General features: G+C 37.2%; 1 long non-coding RNA gene across 1 annotated transcript in view; it reads left to right on the forward strand.

Moving 5' to 3' along the window:
* The window catches only part of LOC103096427 (uncharacterized), a 38,123-nt gene extending 17,320 nt beyond the window's left edge, over nt 1-20,803 (forward strand). The window contains exons 2-3 of the long non-coding RNA XR_466213.3: nt 16,536-16,624; nt 20,056-20,803. This is a non-coding gene — a long non-coding RNA (uncharacterized LOC103096427). The remainder of the gene's footprint in view (nt 1-16,535; nt 16,625-20,055) is intronic.
* Nucleotides 20,804-21,037: the final 234 nt, after the last annotated feature.

Genomic DNA, 21,037 nt, shown 5'->3' on the forward strand with positions numbered 1-21,037 from the left:
CAGAGCTTTCCTGGTGTGAATTACTCAAAAATTTACACCTTCTTAGGTGTGGACTAAGAATGGTCTGTCCTTTGAAAAACGTCTACTGTGATTGGTAGATGGAAGAACTTAGGGGAAGTGACATAGGAGAAAATTCCCTATATAAGGAGATGACAGGCTCTTAAGAAAAAAACAGTCTCAAAGGAGGCTGTTGGGGAGAGAGCTCTGGAAACAGGTTCTTGGGACAGTCTCTTGAGGACAGTAAGAAGAATCCCTCTCTGGAGAAGGATGGCTGGCTGAACTGGTGTCTATATTCTTGCTTGGACAGATCTTGTGATGAGTGATTAAGGACTGACTGATCTCTCTCTTAAGACTCAGGTCTAGGCCATGTTGGCTTAAGGCCCTTCATACTTATTCCTTTCTTATTATTTCTCTCCTTTTCTTTAATTCCTCATTTGTATTAATTAAAATCTCTATAAAACCCAGCTGACTTGGGTATATTTGAATAATTGGGAATATTTCCCTGGGGACCACCTTATATTTGATTTTAAAACAAGACACTGTAGTGAAAACACATTTTCTGTGGTCACAATTTACTCATCCACTCTTTTATCTACTACAATTTAAGTCTTCCACTATTTTACTTCTAACAGTTTATGGTGAAAGGCAAACAACTATTTTAACTATTACATCTTCCTGGGCCATATTCTGCCTTTTGCTGTGCTTTTGGGCGGAATAACTGACTCTGTCTCATTGTGGGTTCCCTGGGTTCCTGAATTGACTTTCACCTTCCATTTAAGGTTCCCCTGGATCTTTAAGGTTCAGAGCACTGAATCTTCAGGGCCATTGTTAGTATCTCAGGACAGAGGGACCTCCAGAGCCCCTAAGACAGGGCTATTGAAGTGTGAGCTTATAGATCTGTTTATTGCACCTGGTTATTGGATATTGTACTCTGATACACTCTAGGACTTCTGGACCACCTTCTTTTTTAATAATCACAAGTAATTTATTTTTGAGAATTGTTTAACATGAAATTATACAAATAAAATTTATATAAACACAAATCCAAATTTGTCATAACATAGATGGCAAAGGACAAAGTAAAATGAAAAAAAAACCCTAAATTGACCTCTATATACAATTGGATACAATTGTGTCACGTACACTACAAGTCTTTTACAAAATAGTCATCTCAGATCAATAGAAGACCACTCTTCATTCAATGTCATCATCCTGCAAGATAAGATTGCTGTAGCATCTGCACCTATTTTCTCCATGTCCTCCTTTAATATGGCTAGAAATTGTCTTGGTAATTACCACCTCCTCAGGATGCTTTGCCATATGTACTTTGTTGACAACTGTAGTCTGCATATCCCTGTCCATATCCATAGTTCCTATAGTTATGCCCACTATAATCATATCTGCCATAGCCATTATAATTTTTATCACCACCATAGGCACTATTGTAATTTCCATATCCTTGATCATAATAGTTATTAAATACTTGATTCTCAACTACCTTCTTAATAATCAGTGGCCTCTATGTTGTTGAGGCAAAATCTAGGTTACTGGAAGTAAACATTGGGGAAAAAACAAGTTAAGTGTTGTAAGGGTTAAATTTAATGGTTATACTTAAATTATGTGAAATAACATGGTTGCCGAAATGATTATATCTTAAGTCAGAAGTTTATTTACCAAAATAAATGGGAAACAAAGTGGAGAAATGTGAAAGAGTTTAGAGAAAATACTTATACTAGTCTTTAGCCAGGAGGGCTGGTAGTGAGTAACCATGAGGCCTCCTCCAAGTTGGAAGCTAGTCTCTTAGGAAACTAGGAAGGGAGTCAACCTTTTCACTCACCCAACCAAGTAGTCCAGGACTCAGAGTCTAAGTTGAAGTCATGATCCACACCACAGTCTCCAATGAAGTTCCTTTGAAGACTATCTCCAGGAGACACTCTCCACAAAACTCAACTTCATGAGACTGATCTACTAAAGGATTTTCATGGCTTTTATGGTGGTTTCCTGTCCCTGCCCCTTTTCACAGGGACCAATCACAGTTTCCAAATTGTCCAGCACTGCCCAGGGGCAGTGTCTGTGGGATCAACTTCTCACCTCTAAAGGTATTAACTCTCCTTCTAGGATTCACATGTCTCTGAGTTGTCACCCAGTTTGGATATCTAGTTCTAATGGATTCAATAAGGCAGTATTCTTCTCTAACATTTACATTTAAGCTGGATGGAAAGATGGGTAGAATCTCTTTCTTAAACTTATTTATTCTTGAAGAGAAATATGGACTTGAATAAAATGCACTTAATTGGATTCAGAAGTGGTAGATTTTGATTGAATGACATCACATCAGGAGGCCTTTAGTGAGTAGGAAGGAAGGAAACAAATATTTATTAAATGCTTAGTGTGCTAAGTACTGAGTCTATAAACACAAGGAAAAAAAGAAAGATAATAGTTGTCCTCAAGGAGCTTATATTCTAATTAGAGAAGATTATATACAAAAGAGGGGTGAAAAGTGAGAAGGATGAGTTATGGGGAGAAATCATGGTTTTGACATCCAGAAGACAGAAAGAGGGCCAAGAGGGGAACAATGGTAGCCTGGAGCATGTTGAAAAATGGAGGCTATTGGAGCACTCAATAATAGGAAAAAAGAATTGGCCCATACAATGGGATACTCCACACTGAAAAGTTCTCAGGGCTGGTTGGATGATAACAGTGTGAGGTGATCCTAGGTATTATAGGCTTGTGTACTTCATCCTACACTATTTAACATTTTTATCAGTAACTTAGAAAAAAGAATGGATGGCACGCTAGGCAAATTTTTAGATAATATAAATATGGGAGGCACAGATAATGAACTAGATGACAGATTCAGGAAACTCAAAGATCATGAGCATTGGGATAAATCTAATAGGATCAATTGTAAAGTCTTTTACTTGGGTACAAACATTTTAATTTTATAAAGATTTGGACATTTTAGTGGACTACAAGCTCAGTATAAAACAGCAATGACATGACAGCTAAAAAAGTGAATGCATTCCTATCCTACTTTAGTCTGCCCTCTTAAAGGAAGCTAGGTAGTGCTGGATCTGATGTGAGGAAGACCTGAGTTCACATTTGGCCACTGATTCTTACCATTTGGGTGACCTTAGGAAAGTCACTTCACTTTTGTCTGCCTCCGTTTTCTCATGTGGGAATACTAATAGTACTTATCTCCTTGAGTTGTAAGGATAAAATGGCATATTTGCAAAGTGCTCTGTAAACCATAAAGCTAAATGTTACATCTTTTTTTATACTTCATCTGGAATAGTATTCTTTTTTTTTGAGTGTTGGAGTTCAAGAAAGACAGTTATATGCTGGACAGTTCCCAAATTGCATTGTGAAGGGCCTCTAGTCCTTGTCATATAAAGCCTGGTCTCAAGAAAGTGTGGGTGTTTAGCTTTGTAAGAAGATACAGATATAATTCAATTATAAAAATTTGAAAAGCTTTCACATGTAGGAGGGATTAGCCTTGTTCTGTTTGGTCCTAGTGCAAAAAACTAGAAGGAAAGAGTGGCAGATGCAAAGAAGTTTCTATTACCGCTCCTGAAGTGAAATGGAATGCTGAGGGAGGACTTGGCTACCCCCTCAGTGGTGGGCTTTAAGTTAGAGTCAGACTGTCCAACTGTCAGGTATATGATAGTGAGGGTCCATTTTTATATGCGAGCATTGGATAAGGTTTCTTCTAGCTTTTAAATTCTATCATTCTGTGATTATGGGATTTTTGCCTCTTAGAATTACCAGCTTTCCATTCTTCTCCACCTCCCTACTCTTTTCTTCTCCTTCCCACCCCTTTCTCCTTCATTCCTTCCCTTTCCCTCACCCTCTCCATTTCTCTTCTTTTTCTCATCTCCCTTTCCTACCTCCCACTGCCTTCCCAAAGGCTGTCCCAACCTATAGAGAAATTCTGTTTGGGAGGGAATTTTTCTTGAGAATGAAGATCGGCAAATGTTAATTAATAACTTGTTTTCACATTGGGATGCTTGGGGACACTGGAAGGTTAAATGACCTGATGGGGGTCACACAAACTAATATGTGCTCAAGGCAAGATTAGAAGTCTGGTCTTCCTAACTCCAAGCTTGATCTTCTATTCACTGTGCCAGGTGCTATTTCTCATTTTGTTTTGTAGACAATATCTTCTTACTAATGTAAATCAGCTACTTTATTACAATTTATAGTCTTTCAGAGTTGGGATTGCATGAGAGAGAGAAGTTTAGATGATTTTTCTAAGGCGACATAAGCAGTATGAATGAGAGGTAGTGAACCTGGATTTTTCTTATTCAAAGCCTGGATCTCTAGTCACCTCTCACAAGAGATGAAATCATATGTAAAATATTCATTTCCCTCAATGTAATATTTCTCCTATTTATAGGCTTTAAGAATATGAAAGAAATATTTTACTATATATTACTGTGTGAAAGTGCTTCATGAATCCAGGCTTATGTTTTCATTTGGACAAAGAGGTCTGTAGCAGCTTGGGTTATTTCCAGGGATAAATATTACTTATTTCTGGATCAGAGACTTCAGTTCTAGACTTCACCCGTGTCCCAGGAAACCCAAAACCTACCTGGAATTAAAAGCTCCTCCAGGTAAAGGATAACCTATATGCAAATAACCTACCTAGTATAAACAAAGATTTCAGGGTGAAGATGTCATACCCTAGAGAGCTATTTAGTGCTCACAAAAGTCACTTTCCATTCAAATAGGAATTTCTCAAACCTGAAAATATTCTCATACACGAAGAGTATTGTGTTGAATTATGGGAACCAATTTTTAAGGGGTGGTCTGGAAAGAAAGAGCACTCAAGATGGCATTAGAAGACTTGGGTTTTAATATTAGCTGTCACTAAATATCTCTGTGACTATAGACAAGTCACTTAATCCCTCTGAGCTTGCTTGCCTCACAGGGTTCTTATAAAGGAATGTTTTGTAAATGTTAAGTCTCTTCCTCTTTTTTTGGAGAGGAGTGTCTGATTCTGGCATGTCAACTTAAATTTCTGGAAACTCCAAGTTTGCCTTTGTCCCTTGGGAATTTGCATTTAGGGGAAGTCTCAAACTGCCCTTCTCTTAGATTGAACAAGGGATCACCAAGCGTCCATTAAATATCCTATATAAGAGTGATAGAAATGCTCAAATTCTCAATCAACCTTTTTGTTTTAGAAATTCTTCCCATTGTATCAACACTCCATTCCCAAGAAGATCAGCACTTGTGTAGGAACTATCCTTTTTGTATCCATTTTAGTAGACCACTCCCTGATACCCCAACCTTTGGCTACAGCCTCTTTCCCAAGCCTGCTTACAACCTGTCAGTGTGTGTTTGCTGTACTTAATTCCCCAAAAGGTATATAAGATCTCTATGTTCTATTGTTTTGGGGAGAATCATCTTTGGTGGTGATTCTCTCAGAGACACTGACCCCAGAGCCTCAAAGTTTTGACTCTTCATGTTATTTAGTGCTTGGCTCTGTGTGGCAGCTGAATATTAAAGACCTGTCTCTTTTCCTATTTAAAGATTTTATGATTACATTAGTAGCTCTGCATATTTCCAAGTGAACAGTTATGTTGTTAGTATGCAGAACTTCTGGAAGCTAGATTGTATAGTGGATAGAGTAGGAGTAACTTCTTGTTGTCAGTGGTACAGTAGAAGCTAGCCACTTCTGGAAATTAGGTGGTACAGTGAATAGACTATTAGTCATTTCTTGACTAGTCAGGAAGACATGAGTTTAAATTCTGCCTCAGACACTTACTTTAACCTTTGTCTGCCTCAGTTTCCTCAACTGAGAACTGGGGAAAGTAATAGGAAAAAAATAACTTCTTGAAGTGAGGATTGAATGAGATAATATTTATAAAGTGCTTAGCAGAATGCCTGGCATATATAGAAGGTACATAATAAGTACTCCCTTTTCCTTTCTTCCTTCTGGCAAGGCAGATAAGTTGTTCCTTCATAACTTATGGCCTTAGACAGTTGCCTGAAGTAATGAAAAGGAAAGTGTTCTGCCTAAGTTTGAATCCTTATCTCGCTGACCTCTTTCCTTCTATGGTCAATACACTTCTTTGTCTCTTAGCATTACATAAATAGAAATTATTGATATTATTGAGAGGAACCCAGACATGGACAAGTAAGGGTGTCTAGAGGGAGAGAATTTCATAATTTTTCTTGATATCTGAGAAGAACTGGAAGCTGTAACACATTAAACAATTGAAAGAGCTCATTATGTTTAGCCTAGAGAAGGAAATTCTAAGGAGTGGAGAGAGGAAAATGTTAAGGACTGAGCAATTACTTAGAAGATAAAATCAACCTACTCTTGATAACACAGAATAATTGGGGAAAGTTACAAGGAGATATGTTTGCTTCAGCCTAAAAAAGAACATTCTAACAATCATAATTATCCAACCATGAAACAGCGTAGGTCATAAAGAGAGTGATCTTTTCATTCCTGGAGGCATTCAAGTTGAGCCTGAAAGAAGCAATCTGCAAGGGATGTTGTAGGAAACAGTTCTGCCTCTGGTGGAAGACTCAACTCAGTGACCTCTCTTCCAATCCTTCTAATTCTATTAGAATCTCATTCAAATACACAGAAGCAGATCTCGCAAGTTATTTTAAAATAAACTTCAAAATTCAGAAACAAAGTGTTTACTATTTACAACCAGTATGTTGATATTTATTAGGGAATAATTTAACTGGAGAAACAGCCTATGGTGGAATCCATGTTAGCCCTTTGATCCAAGAACCCGAGTTCAAGTCCCAGCTCTGCCACGGAGGACTTATGTGCCCTGAACATCTGTGAATAGCAGTTGATTCTGTAAAATGAGTGAGTTGGGTGAAATCAATTTTAGGGTTCTTTATATATGTATGTATGTATGTATGTATGTATGCATGTATCTATCTATCTATCTATCTATCTATCTATCTATCTATCTATCTATATTTTTTTTTCTTAGAAACCCTTACCTTCTGTCTTGGAAAGAATTCTCTGTATTGGTTCCAAGGCAGAAAAGTGGTAAGAGCTAGGCAATGGGGGTTAAGTGATATGCCCAGGGTCCCACAGCTAGAAAATGTCTGACAATTTTAGGGTTAGTGAATTATCATCCTGTAGCCCATCCTTCTGTTGATTGAAATATGTCAGTGTGATAATTATTAATGCAAATATGATTTCAAGAAGATTATATGTACATTCATGATGCATTAAAATCTCTGCATTTTGTAGCCACCAGTCCCATTAATTTATGAACTTAAAAAATAAAATCTTTATCTTCTGTCTTAGAATTAATACTGTATATTGGTTCTAAGGCAGAAGAGTGGTAAGGGTGAGACAATAGGGTTAAATGACTTGCCCTGTGTCACATAGCTAGGAAGTGTCTGAGTTCAGATTTGAACCCAGGACTCCCCACCCCATATTTGGGCTCTCAATCTACTGAGTCACCTAACTACCCCCATTTATGAAATTTTAAAGCAAATTTCTATTGTTTTCCGGAATTAAATATAGAGTGATGTTTACATATTTATATAATACCTTTTCTTTGAAAAGTTTAAAGTTGAAGATGGCGCCTAGAAGGAGCAGAAGTTCAGACCTCTGAATATCCTTCCTTACTGAACACAAACTGAATGCTCCTAGGGGACTGAAAATCAAACTTAACGACAAGACAGAGCCAAGGAACCCTCCTGCTGGACTTAATTCAAAAGGTATGCCCCCTGAAAAGCCGGAATCCGAGAACACTCGAGTTTAAGGGGAAGACAGAAGGAAGGTCCCAGGACCCATCCCCCTTCTCAACTAGAGTGCTGAGACTCCAGAGGCAGTGGGAACTTCTGGGCAGGCAAACTTGCTGGTCTGGAGGGTGTACCTTGCGAGCAGGGCTGTGCCAAGTTCAGAGCGTCCAACACAGATGGCGGGGAAGGAGCTAGAGAGGGATCATAGACTTGGCAGCCTGGCCAGAGCTGTGGAGATCCTCCGTATTTGCCCCAGCCTTCCAGGAAGTTTTGGACCCAGCCCAAATAATCTGAACTTAATCCCATCAAGTCTCCAGAACTCAGGGAAGCCCAGGTTCCACACCCATCCTCATTGACTGCTGGACTTTAATCCAATCAAAAGCCTCCAGAGGACAGGGAAGCTCAACCCCCCAACAACCCTCCCCCAGAGACTACACCGAAGAGATCTTCTGTTAAAGCTCCAAGAGGGGAGACTGACAGAAGCCCCCAAAACCAAAAAAAATGAGAGGAGCAAGAGCACAGACAAATACGGGGAGTAAAGAAGGGGTGAATATGAGCAAACAACAGAAAAAAGAAGCAAGAAACTACAATAGACAGCTTCTATTCAGCAAATGGAACGGGGGGGGGGGGAGAGATCAGCAAACGATAAATCAGAAATCCCAGTGAATTGGATACAGGCTGTGGAAGAACTCAAAACACAATTAAGATAGGCTGAAGACAATTGGGAAAAGAACTTAAAATTAATATAAGTCATCTGGAAACAGAGGCACTTGAACTAAAATGAGAAAATAGTGTCTTGAAAGCCAAAATCAACCAACTGGATAATGAGGCAAAGGAGAAGAAAGATGAGGCAAAGAAGATGAAAGATGAGACAAAGGAGGTGAAAGACAAGGTAAAGAGGATGAAAGATGACCTTTCAAGAAGATCAGACCAGAAGAAAAAGGATGACCAAAAAGCCAGGAATGAAATCCAGTCTTTAAGAACCAGAATACAACAACTGGAATTAAGTGACCTCACAAGGCAGCAGGACACTATGAAACAAAATGAAAAGAATGAAAAAATCGAGGAAAATATGAAGCATCTCATTCATAAAACAGACGATTTAGAAAATCTTTTGAGAAGAGACAATTTAAGAATCATTGCTTTACCAGAAGACCATGACAAAAGAAAAATCCTGGACATAATACTACAGGAAATTATTCAGAAAAACTGCCCCAATATCCTAGAACAAGAGGGAAGAGATTGAAAGAATCCACAGATCACCTCCTGTATTTAATCCCCAACTGAAAACACCCAGGAATGTTATAGCCAACTTCAAGAACTATCAGACCAAAGAAAAGATATTACAAGCTGCCAAGAAGAAGTCATCCAGATACCACGGAACCACAGTGAGGATAAAGCAGGATCTGGCTGTATCCACACTGAAGGACTGAAAGGCATGGAATATGACATTCCGGAAAGCAAGGGAACTAGGTCTACAACCAAGAATCAACTACCCAGTAAAACTGACTATATTCTTACAGGGGAAAGTATGGTCATTCAACACAATAGAAGAATTCCAAGCATTTGTAAAGAAAAGACTAGACCTGAACAGAAAATTTGATGTCCAAGCACAGAACTTTTAATTCAACTTTTTAATTCAAATTATTATCTCGGCACCATTGCATATCACTTCATGTCAATGAAATTTGATATCTTCTATACCATTAACTACCCTGGTTCAGTTCCAGGATGTCTGTTGTTATCTTTATCAGCCAACATGGTGCCATTTCAGGAAATATATTGTCTCTAGCTGTTTTTGTATAATTAGAGCAAATTTGTTATCTGCCATTAGTTATTCCTTCAAGATCCAGGTGAACCATATCATTCAACATTGTACTAAGATTAAAGCTCTCTGGAGACTGCAAATTAATTTATAATTATTTGTTAAGTAGTAAAAAGCAGATGAGAGGAAGAAAAGGCACATAGTCTCATGGCCGACTCTCTCCTTTGCACACTTTCTTCTCTAGCCAGCTCCAAGCTCTCTGCTTACCTCTCACTTCCTTTAACTTTCACTACTTGGTCAGAAAAGAGACCTGAGAGCTTCCTAGTCCCATACTCTCACAACATCACTTTTTCTGAGTCTCTGATTGAACAGACTTGATGTCAGTCAAAATCAGAAGCCAGTCTTCTAGATGCCAGGAGTCACATGGAATAAGAGACAAGCATCTTTTGAAATGTCAGGGAAACACAAGGCTTCTTTCTGACATCCTTCCAAATGTACATGTGTCCCCTTTATCCAAATAAGCCTCAAACCTTGTCTATAATCCAAGCAAAGGGTGGGAGTGAAACCAAAAAGGATTTTCAAATTAAAAAAGAATCTTTCTTTTTAAAAAGGGAAAGAGGGGTACAGATTTGTGTTAAATTCTCAATATTATCAAAATAGAAGGATGAGTTATAACCAGCCAATATTCCATAATTTCAATGAATCATATTATCCCTGTCAGTCCTTTCTTTAATCAGTGAAGCTGCCAGTCCTTTAACAAGTCATATTGTTATCTCCAGCTGCCAACTTCTATTTTTTGTTCTGTGCTTATAGAAGTGCTACTTCTCCTGCTTGACCTAACTGAGGTAGCCATTTGACATTCTTGATTAGTAAATTTGTACTTTACTAATAAACTGATCATGCTCAGAACTTTATGCTTCAGTCTACCTGATTTTATGCATGACAGAAGGAATGAATGAAGCAGCATTTGTTAAGTACTTTTTATATTCTCTGTCTTGTGCTGAGTACTAGAGATACCAATATGAAGCAAAGATGGATCATGGCTTCAAGGAGCTTACTATGGTGTAGGAAACAACCTCCACAAGGAAGTAGTGGCCAGGAATGAATATTGTAGCTGGAAAGTTACTGGCATGGCCATTAAGGAATAGATTTACATACCTTATTAAGGAAATAATATCAGATGTCATTTAATGATGGTTCTTGGTTCTAGATCTTGAGAGGATTGGGAAAAAGGAAGTATACTGGAACAGGTTGCAAAGTATTAGGCAGAGAGGAGAGAATGAAGTGAATCTTGGCTGGAGTGTTCATGAAACATATCTATCATCTACTTCATGCAAGGCCCTGTGGTAGATACTACTGTATATAAAAAGACACTGTGTCAGAAGCCCTGCAATCTAGTTGGGAATAAAAGGAATACATATATGAAAAGTTAAAAAACAACATGTTAAATCAAGACTATAGAATTATGGTCTAGTAAGTAGTATTTTGTATAATTTGTCGATAAATGATTCATAGAGGAATAGAAAGACTTGAGCTGAACTGTAAAAGATGAGTAGGACTATGTTAGGCAGAGTAGAAAGGAGAGAACATTCTGGAGATTAAAACTGAGAAGGAAGAGGAAATGGCATGAGAAAAGGTATGGAATAGGGAAAGTACAAGACATGTTTAAGGGAGAGTGTATAGATCAGTTAGGCTGGAGTATAGCGTTTGTACAGGACAGTCCTGGGAGATAAGACTGAAAAGATCAGTGCCATCCATATTATAGAGTTATGTCTTGTAGGGAATTCATCACTATGTACATTACCCTGTAATGAATGTGTCAGTTATTAAGTCTGATGATTTTTTCCCCTCTACCATTGCACAAAGGGTGATTTTGCACAGACATCTTTCCCCCCCATGAGAAAATAAAAAGAAAGAAGGAAGGAAAGAATGAGATATTATTTTGGGAGGTGAGATATCTGTTATAGTCATGGATTCTACTAATTTGCTATGTGATCTTAGAAAAATCACTTAATTTTTCTGGGCACCATTTTCCTTTTCTACAAAATGAGTGATTATAACTAGATGATTTCTGAGGCATTTTCCAGTTTTATAGTTCTATGGTTCTCTTAAATACCTATGCATTGGTTCATTTATGCATCCAGGATTCAGAAATAGTAATTTACTTTTTTTCCCAACACTAATATACTAAATAGCCTTTTGTAGCCTGAAGGATTTAATATACTTAAAAAACCCTTACCTTCTGTCTTAGAATCAATATGATTTTAAGGCAGAAGATCAGTAAGGGTAGGCAATAGGGGTTAAGTGATGTAGAGGAGCTTGTGAAGAACCTTCCAGCTTTATATATGAAGCTTTGATTATTGAGCTAAAAGTTTTAGTATCATAAGGAAGGAATATACTTAAATTAAGTCCTAAAGAACACTTGGGCAGAGTATTCTTTTCAGTGGATCATTGTGATTTTATATAGCATAGAATTCAGTATACAGTAGACTATTCTTAAAAGTAGCTAACATTAATGTAGGGTTCTAAGGTCTCTAAGGTGCCTTGCATACATTATCTCTTTGGAAATAACTATTCTATGCGGTTCAGTTGGATTATTATGCTCATTTTATGAATGAAGAAACTAAGACTCAGAGCAGTTGCACAGCCACTGTCAGAGACAGGATCTGAACTCAGGCCTTATCTTCCTTGAAGTACTGTTCTATGGCCTACTAGGTTATGTTCTTTTTTTGGAAACGGAATGGCTTTTCTCCTACCTTCTAATTGTTGACTTCTTTTCTCAAGCCTGACATGACTTCTTTATCCCAAAAATTGCTTTAGGGTTTTAGGTGAAGGGGAGATGAGAAAAAAGAGTAGAAAATATGGAAAAAGGGAAGCATGCTTCCTCAGAAGTGAAACATAATTAAAAGCAAAAAAAAAAAGATGAACTATTGTGTTCTTTGCCCAAAGACTCTAACACAGCCCTGTGCATTGATCCTCAGAGGTATCAGGATAGCAAGGATCTGTTATCATATGAATGCTCAGGAAATGCTTTTAAAAAATTAAATATTAAGTGCAGTGTTTTATTTCTTAACTTTTCTCTGGAAAATGGCTTTTTCAAATTGTCGGAGTCCCTGAAAAAGAAAATGCAGTTTTCCCTCTAAAGTACATTCTTTTTGGAATATCTAGTGAATTTGGCAAACATCCTGACACATTCAAATGTTTATATAATACAGTTAGGGCTGGTAAAAGAAATGAGAAAGAAAAATGACAGGATGATAATTTACATGGGGTCATCTGAAATGACCTTAATATAGCTATTCTGTAGCTTTTCTGTCTATATTTGGCTTGATTCCCTCATCCTTCACTGTGTATAACTCCCCCTGAAGTCCAAAGCCAATTAAAATGATGGCTTCTTCTGAATAAAGAGGAAGGCTGAAGGGTGGATGGAAACTACTAACAGAAAAATACCTCCCTAGCATGTCTGTGAAAAATTATAGTCACACTTTCCAGACAACTGACCAACAACTATGAAACCCCAAGAATGAACCTGATATTGAAATAGGAAGAAAGATTGTCAGAATTCTCATTATTATTATTGTTATCATTCTCATTATTATTATTATTAGTGGGCCTCTCTTGAATGGGATGCTTCTGGAAAAACTGAAGAGTTTCTAGAGAAGAATAACCAAGATGTTTAAAATATTAAAAAGGCATTTAAGTCATTTTATAAGGAGAACAGATGCTTTCCAGTGACTTGGTAGAATTCATCCAGATTGACACCACTCCCTGTAAAACCATTCTATTCTCAAAGAAGTAATTAATCTGAGCCTAGAAACTTGAATTCATTTAGAGATGCTAAACATGACTTGATTCATAATTGTTGTTTCTTCATTTCAGTCCTGTTTGACTCTGTGTGTCCCCATTTGGAGTTTTCTTGGCAAAGCTATTGTAGTGGTTTGCCACTTCCTTCTCTAGCTCATTTTACAGATGAGGAAATGGAGACAAACATAGTGAAATGATTTCTCTAGGGTTACAGAGCTAATAAAGTGTCCAAGGTTGGATTTGAACCCAGTTCTTTTTGACACCATTCCTATGATCTATTCATTGTACTATCTAGCTCATAGAAACTAATAAATGCTTGTCAATTTCTTGATTGATGGAAACTCATCTTTGTTATAGTATCTGACCTTCCTACTATATTTTTAAACATATTATTATTGATGCCATCTGTTTTTGCAATAGTCATTTCATGATATAATCCCAAATTTCCACCGAACTCACTTTTGAAACAAAGAAAAGTAGTTAACCAAAACCAGGAGATCTGATGACTTTTGTCTGACTTACAGTCATTTTGTTGTGGAAGAGCTTTAAGTTGAAACCCCAGATTTGGGACAGGTTGCCCGTTGCAAGAATGCTAGAATCCAAAACAGCTTAAAAATAAAAAGAGAAATTTATTAACTTGGAAGCAGTGTTGAATGGCCTGGTCACAGGGTTCAGGTGGAGCACTGCCTCTGAGGAAATGGAGCCTGGGGTTTTTATACCCCATTTGACAACAGGGGTCACGGGATAAGATATGGGGGAATGTAGCGAATCAGGAATGAGATAATTCATTGGGATGATTTGTGGAATTCAAGGGATGTTTGGATATGGTACTAACCAATGCTTATCAGGGTGGAACTGGGAAGTACATATCTATATTAATTGAAGATCTAGGAGAAAGTCCATGGGGTGGATGTTCCTCCCAGGGATCAGAAAGGAATTTCCTGCCTCCCTTTTGACCTGGAGCACTTTTGGAGTTTGGGATGTCTAGGAGGGAATCTTGTACCCCCATGATCAGTTTTACCCTGTTTGTCTCAGTTTCCTCTTCTATAAAATGAACTGGAGAAGAAAATCTGAGGATGTAAGGGTTCCTGGGATGGAATTAATCTTTGTATTAATTAATCAGAGGTTAGCTGCCTGTTAAGTGTTGTTTTAATTTTCCTTGGTAGTAATTCTGCACATTTTTTTCCTTGTTCTGTTTAATTCACTTCATATCAGTTCTTTCAAGTCTTTCCATGCTTCTCGGAATTCATCAAATATGTTGATTCTAACTGGGCAGTATTATAATTTGTCCATTCTCCAGTGGACACCCTCTTCATTTTCAGATTTTTTACTTCTACTTAAAGTATTGCTATTGGGTAGAGAATTATTTGTTAATTAAGAGTTCATTAGGAAATAGAGATAAATACAATAATTTATTGATAAATACATAAGAGAGATTAATAAGTTTAAATCTGAATGGAATCTCAGGAATGATTGATGGAAGAGAATTTTCTCAAGGACTTTTGAGAAAGGTAGTTGATAAATGCTCACTTTTTGGGTTGACCCTATTCAAAGAAGGTGGTCCAAAGAGCAGTCCTGTGAGGTTGGAAAATCTTGGTGATTTTCCTGAGAATAATCCATTTTATTCAGCCAGAGAAGAGGAGTTTGTTGAGTACAGTACTTGTGACTGCTCCAATAGGTGTCAGTAAAATCTGACTTGTTGAGTGGAGAAGGCAGTGGAATCTCTGACCAGCTGAAAATTACATCTGAACATCAGGGAAGAGAAATCTGATTAATTCCTTTTGTTTATAAGTTTATAATTTAGAATAGGATAGTTAGATAAGATTTTGGGGTCTTAGATAGAATAGAAAGAGAGGTCAGCTTTGATTCAGATGGAGAAGATGGTTCTTGTGGGCTAGATTGGTTGGCTGGTTGTAGTAAGATTTATTAGCATAGGAATCTACATAACTATAAGAAATAGGTTTATCTGTTACTATCCCTTCTTCTCAAATTTATATGCCAACAACAAATATATTTTTATATTACTGGCCTGAGTCTGAATTCTTTAGGTACTATTTAGAGAAGCCATCTTTCTCAACAGTCAAATAACAGCTTGCCCACTCAGGACACAGGTATTGAAAATATTCATATCAATGCCAATAATCTATAAGGATCAATAATCTTTATAACAATTTTCAATCTTAAAAATAATAAAAATTTCCAGAGTAGTAGTTATAATAATAAGTCTTTAATCAGGTTGAGGGAGACTATAGTCAAATCCATGGTATAGGACCACCATCTTGGGATAGCCATGATCTCAGGAAAGAAAGCCAATAACCTAATTACTGAGAATTTTCACTGATCTTCAAAAAGAGAGGTGCTACTGTATTATTATCCTATAATGCAAAATTTAAATTCTTTTGAGAGTAATTTTAGGATAAGAAACTTGCTATCTCCTTGAATCCAGAAAGTGCATTGTTTGGAGAAGGTGTCATGAAAATGCCTGCAGAAACCATATGCTGCACCAAAAGATCCACAGTGAACTTTGGGATGTGGTGTTTTGAACTGTGGGAGATTGAATGATTTTGTATTGAATGTACACTTATGCCAAAGGGCACAATGCCCCCAAATTGTTTTTATTTTTGTTAATGTAGAAATCATTGGGTTTTTTCTCTTTTATTTCCCTCTTATCCCTAAATTATTGTAATTTCCCTTTAGAAACTGCAATGTTGTATATACCTTTAGTTAAAAATCTTTAAAGTTATAAACTGGTTATGTTTAAATGATCCATTGGGGAGACTAGTCTCCCAAAGGATCACAGGGGATATTGTGTAATTAGAATTTATTACCCTAGGACTTCATTTCCCAGAATCCTACTTTCATCCCCACATTATGTCCTTATGTTTTGTAGATAAAGTTTCTGTAACTCTACCCTTTTCCTCTCTTCTCCTGCTTTCAAAGTCCTGGAAACTGATCTTTATTCATAATTTTTACTTTCCTCTACTTCAAGTTATTATTAATAAATCTTATAAAATATACTGCTTGGAGTTATTGGATATTAATTTTAATCTTACACTCTATAGTTTTAGGGAGAGAAAGGGGGAATAGTTCATACTTGGTAACAAAAGGATACACCCACAGTCACAGATGCTAGGGTGATTGAGATGTGGTTGCAGGTGCTTAAGGGTTTTCTTTAAACTCAATCCTTGGGAAAGAAATAAACCCATTCATAGCTCATTCAATCTTTGTCTATCCTTAGGAGTGGCTAGAGTGGCTGGGAGTAGGTCTATGGTTCTTCAGATTTGATCATCCTCTTTCAAATTCAGTCCTCCAGTTTCTGGGAAGTAGGTAAGAGGAATTCATAGTTGATTTAGATATTTTAATTCTTTGTTTTTACCTTGAAAAAGTCAGAAATGGAATGAATTAAAATAAGATTGACATTAGGAATATTTTGATTTTATGAGACCTTTGTCTGTTACCTTTTTAGAGTATATGGCCACTTCCTATTCTAATTTAAGCCAATTTCCTCTTTCTCTGCAGTGGAAAGTGAGAGAACTGGTTTTGGGTTCAACACAGTGAGTGCCTGGCACTTAGTAAGAATGTAGTAAGAAAGTCTAACTGACTGATCCTCACCCACTATGTTCAAAGTCCCGTTGAGGATGGGAGAACAAGAAAATGAAAAAAAACCCCATAAACAAGATAAATAACAGTCCTTGGACAACCAGATTCAGGGTATTCCTGCTCTTTATAGAGTCATTTAGGAAGAAAGCTGAAGGAGTTGAATGGAGAATTATGTGTGTGTGGGGGAATGGAACCTCTTTTATTTGTTATGTTTTTTTTTTTATTGATGTATAAAAGTTTCAATTAAAGTGCTAGAGTAAGAAAGCTTGAGGTCTTTACTAGAGTTTCTGAAAGCTCTGAAATTTAACACAGAATACAAGGTTCTTTTAGATAGCTTACAGCTATAAATCTGCTAATGAATTTATTGTGGGTTGGTAGTGGGGGAAGGTAACCATAATAAATAATAAACCTTGAAGTTAAATTCCTAGAATAATAATAGGCAGACAAAATGAAATTACAGGGTTATTTAGGCATCAGGTTTCTTTGAGCTTTGGAAGGCTGCCAGTTATGATAGAAAGAGCATCACTCTGGGAGGCAAAAGACCTGAGTTAGGAAGAGGCTCACTTTTGGAGGTGAAAGACCTTAAAAGACCTGAGTTTTCAGATTCCTTCTCTTCCACTTACTTGAGCCATTTTTACTTTCCTGAAATTTAGTTTCCTTCCTATAAAGGGAAAATTAAAAATATTTCATTACCTAGCCCTAACCACCCTTCTTGTAAGAGGCAACATGAGATAGTGGGGTCCAACTTCCTTTTGAGCCTTGGTGACACTGGATAAGTCACACCTATTCAGAATGCCTCAGACAACTCTCTATGACCATAAGTTATGGATCTCTGGCAGATTTGCATTGGTGTCAGGAATTTTCTCAACAGAATTTCCCTCACCAATGACATTAATGGTTTGGACTTCGAACCAACAAACAAAATAACTCCTATCTCCCTGGAGCATTGTGGGTCTCAAATTAGATAATATATGTAAACTACTATGTAACCATTATAGATGAATATAGAAAGCATCTGTGCTTTCAAGTCAATTCCATAAACATATACTATGTACCTACCATATGCAACACACTGCTATATGTGCTACGATTTAATCGCTGCCCTCAAGGAGCTTACCATGCAATGGGGTAAGGCAGCAAAAGAAAGCTGGAAAGGCATGGGGAATGGAGGGTATTTGGCCCAAGGGCATCTTGTTCTATGAAGTTCAAAATACTAGAGAATGAGTTGGAAAATCCAGATACTATCCCCTGCAAAAGAAAAGCCTTGAGAGGAGTTTAGTATTCTCTCCTTCAAGTCCTTTACTCTTGGAGGAGAGAGGAGGCTAAGGGAATTGAGAAAATGTTCAATATCCAAGACTGAGTTAAATAGTCTGATATTCTCTCCCCTATTAGATTGTGAGTTCCTTGAGGGTAGAGACTGCCTTTCACATATTTTTGCATTTCCAGAGCTTAGCACAGTGCTGGGCATATAGTAGGTGCTTAATAAATGTAATAAAATAAAAAATAAAATAATTTTCTCCATCAGTACAACTCATAGTATCACAGATCTATAGATAGACGGAATTTCTGAGGTCAACATCTTCTTCAGGCATGAGGAAATTGAGGCCCAATAAGGTTAAGTGACTAGTCCCAGATAATATGGGTAGCAAGCCTATGGGGTAGAATCTGTTCCCTTCTCTGATCCTGGACCAATGCGTTTTTTACCATAACAAGTTCCTTCTAGGGAAGAGCTCTCAGGAAGCTCCCTTACACACATATCTAAAAAGTGTCTGAGAGGGGATCTGGAACAGGTTCTTCCTGAAGCCAAGCCTAGACTGATATCCCTTATGTCTCCTTATCTTAACCACAAAGCTCTCTATTAAGCCTCAGCTCTTATTGTTATTGGGGTTGAAATTCAAACCTGCCTCACCAGTCTTTATCTTAGTAGGGAGATGAAATTGAAGTAGAGATTGAAGTGGGAAGGGAAGGTACCATATGAATCCACCAGTGAAAAATGGGTCTCCTTGGAATATGAAATTGATATTTGCTTAGGTTAAGTTTTGGGGAGGGAATCCATAACATATTTTACATTACTACATAATGAACTTTCCAGCAGCTGTCAAGACAGTCCTGGCAGCTGGCACTCCACTTTTTTCAAAGTGTTTCAATTTGAAAGTCTTCAAACTTTTGTGACTCCCCATTTTCTTTTCAAATCACCCCCTTATGAATTCTTTCTAGACTGTAGGCACAATCATAGCTATTTTACATGACAAAGTAAAATTATCTTAAATAAGAAAACAAAGGGGGCAATTTTCTCATATGAATAGTTAGATTTAAAAGCCAGTTTGGTTACACATAAAAGATTAAGTGGCACAGCTGCCTGCTGAATAATTAGCCTGGAATTTTGTTATTTTTTTTTACACAATCAGGGTACATCCTGTTGTGTCTCCCTGTGTACTTCCAAAGAATGTAGAATGGTCATGCTTCATTAGACTAAATGGTTTTAATAAGATGGTATCATGTATCTTTTTGCACTGACTTGCTGTAATAATAAAGGCAGCTTCCTTAATGTTTTTCAATTTCAAAATAAATTTATATTTTCATTTAAAAAAGAATTTTAATACAATACCAGCTTGGCAGCCCTTGGACTAACTTCCAAGTCATTTTATATTTTAAGATACTGCTGATCAAGAGAATGTATGTAACCTCCAGTAAGTGGTTTTTCATTTATATAATGTCTCTTTCATTTATTTAATGGGGGCACTGTCTTTTAGGTGGGCATAATGATTAGCTGGAGTTCCTGCAGAGTAAGGTGAAGGGGCATAAAAGTAAGCCATACAAAGATTAATGGAATTCATCTTTAAATTTATTAAGTGCCTTCTTTTTGCAAGGCATGGTTCTGGGCACTCTCGAGAAGGTTACAGTTTTTTAAAGGGGAAGGGGAGGGTATAATATATATATATATATATATGTATATATATAAGCATATATATACACACACAGAGGTAAATATGAAAGGATCACAGATATGGGAATTTCAAAGTCATCTAATTAAATCCCCTCATTTTTGTACATGAAGAAGCTGCAGTTAAGAGCTGAACAAATTTTTGTTCAAGGTCTCACAGAATTTGAACCCAGGAGCTCTAACTCTAAATCTAATATTTTTTGCTCTGTACTAGGGAGAACTGGATGAATATATCAACTTGAAAAAACACAGAACCACAGTTACAAAGAACAAGTCTTTAATCAAGGCAAGGGAGTCAGAGTTCTTATGGCTACCACACGGAGACATAAACTTACTACACCCAGAACTGAGCTCTAGGACTCTGGGAACAGTGTCTTCTGGAAAATGCACCACAAATGGGAACATCCATCATAAAGATTCCCTTCATGGGAATTTCCAAGGAACTGAAGACCTTGGGGTACTATATATACTTTGAGGAATAAAGGAAAGGAAGGACAACTCATTGGCTTACATGGAGATTAGGGAAGGAGTCTGGACTACCTGGAACTGGCCTATATGCAACATGAGAAACCTCAAAGACAAAAGGGTACTTAAGATTTGATTATCTCTATCGATCCTATTCTGGGTGCTTAATGAGTGCTTGATGGCTTATTGTACAGTCTGGGACAAGGCCTTTCTGAGAGTTCATTGAAGGCAAGTTCCCAAGGGACAGAGGTAAATTTGAGGGTTCCATAAAACAAGGTTCTCATTTCCCTCTTTTGGTCAGAGTGGATTTCACCATTGACCATAACAAAAAGACAAAGGACAGTGTGCCTAGGAGAATCTGACCCCCTGTTACTAGGCAGGAGTGAGATAAGAGAACTAAGCATGGACAATTGGCATCTGGGGGCACTCCTTAGCCAGAAGACAGGCATTTTGTGTTCAGCAAAATCTTAACAATAAAAGCAATCCCATTTTCCAAAGTTTGTCAGGTCTTTCAAGTCATAAGGGTCCAAATGTGGCTCCAGTATCCTTTTTCTTCTTTTGTAGAAGTCAACTTTGTAATAGATAGGTTCTTGGAACAATTTCATTGATAGAAAAGAAAATGAAAAATCTATAATCAATAGGAAGTGATTGGCTCTTTGAATATTTGTTCACAAATATATATGACTCAATTATGTTGTAAGCCACACAGACATTTAGTAATTTTGGCCTGA

The sequence above is a fragment of the Monodelphis domestica genome, chromosome 4, assembly GCF_027887165.1.
Source record: "Monodelphis domestica isolate mMonDom1 chromosome 4, mMonDom1.pri, whole genome shotgun sequence".
Classification (NCBI taxonomy): domain Eukaryota; kingdom Metazoa; phylum Chordata; class Mammalia; order Didelphimorphia; family Didelphidae; genus Monodelphis; species Monodelphis domestica.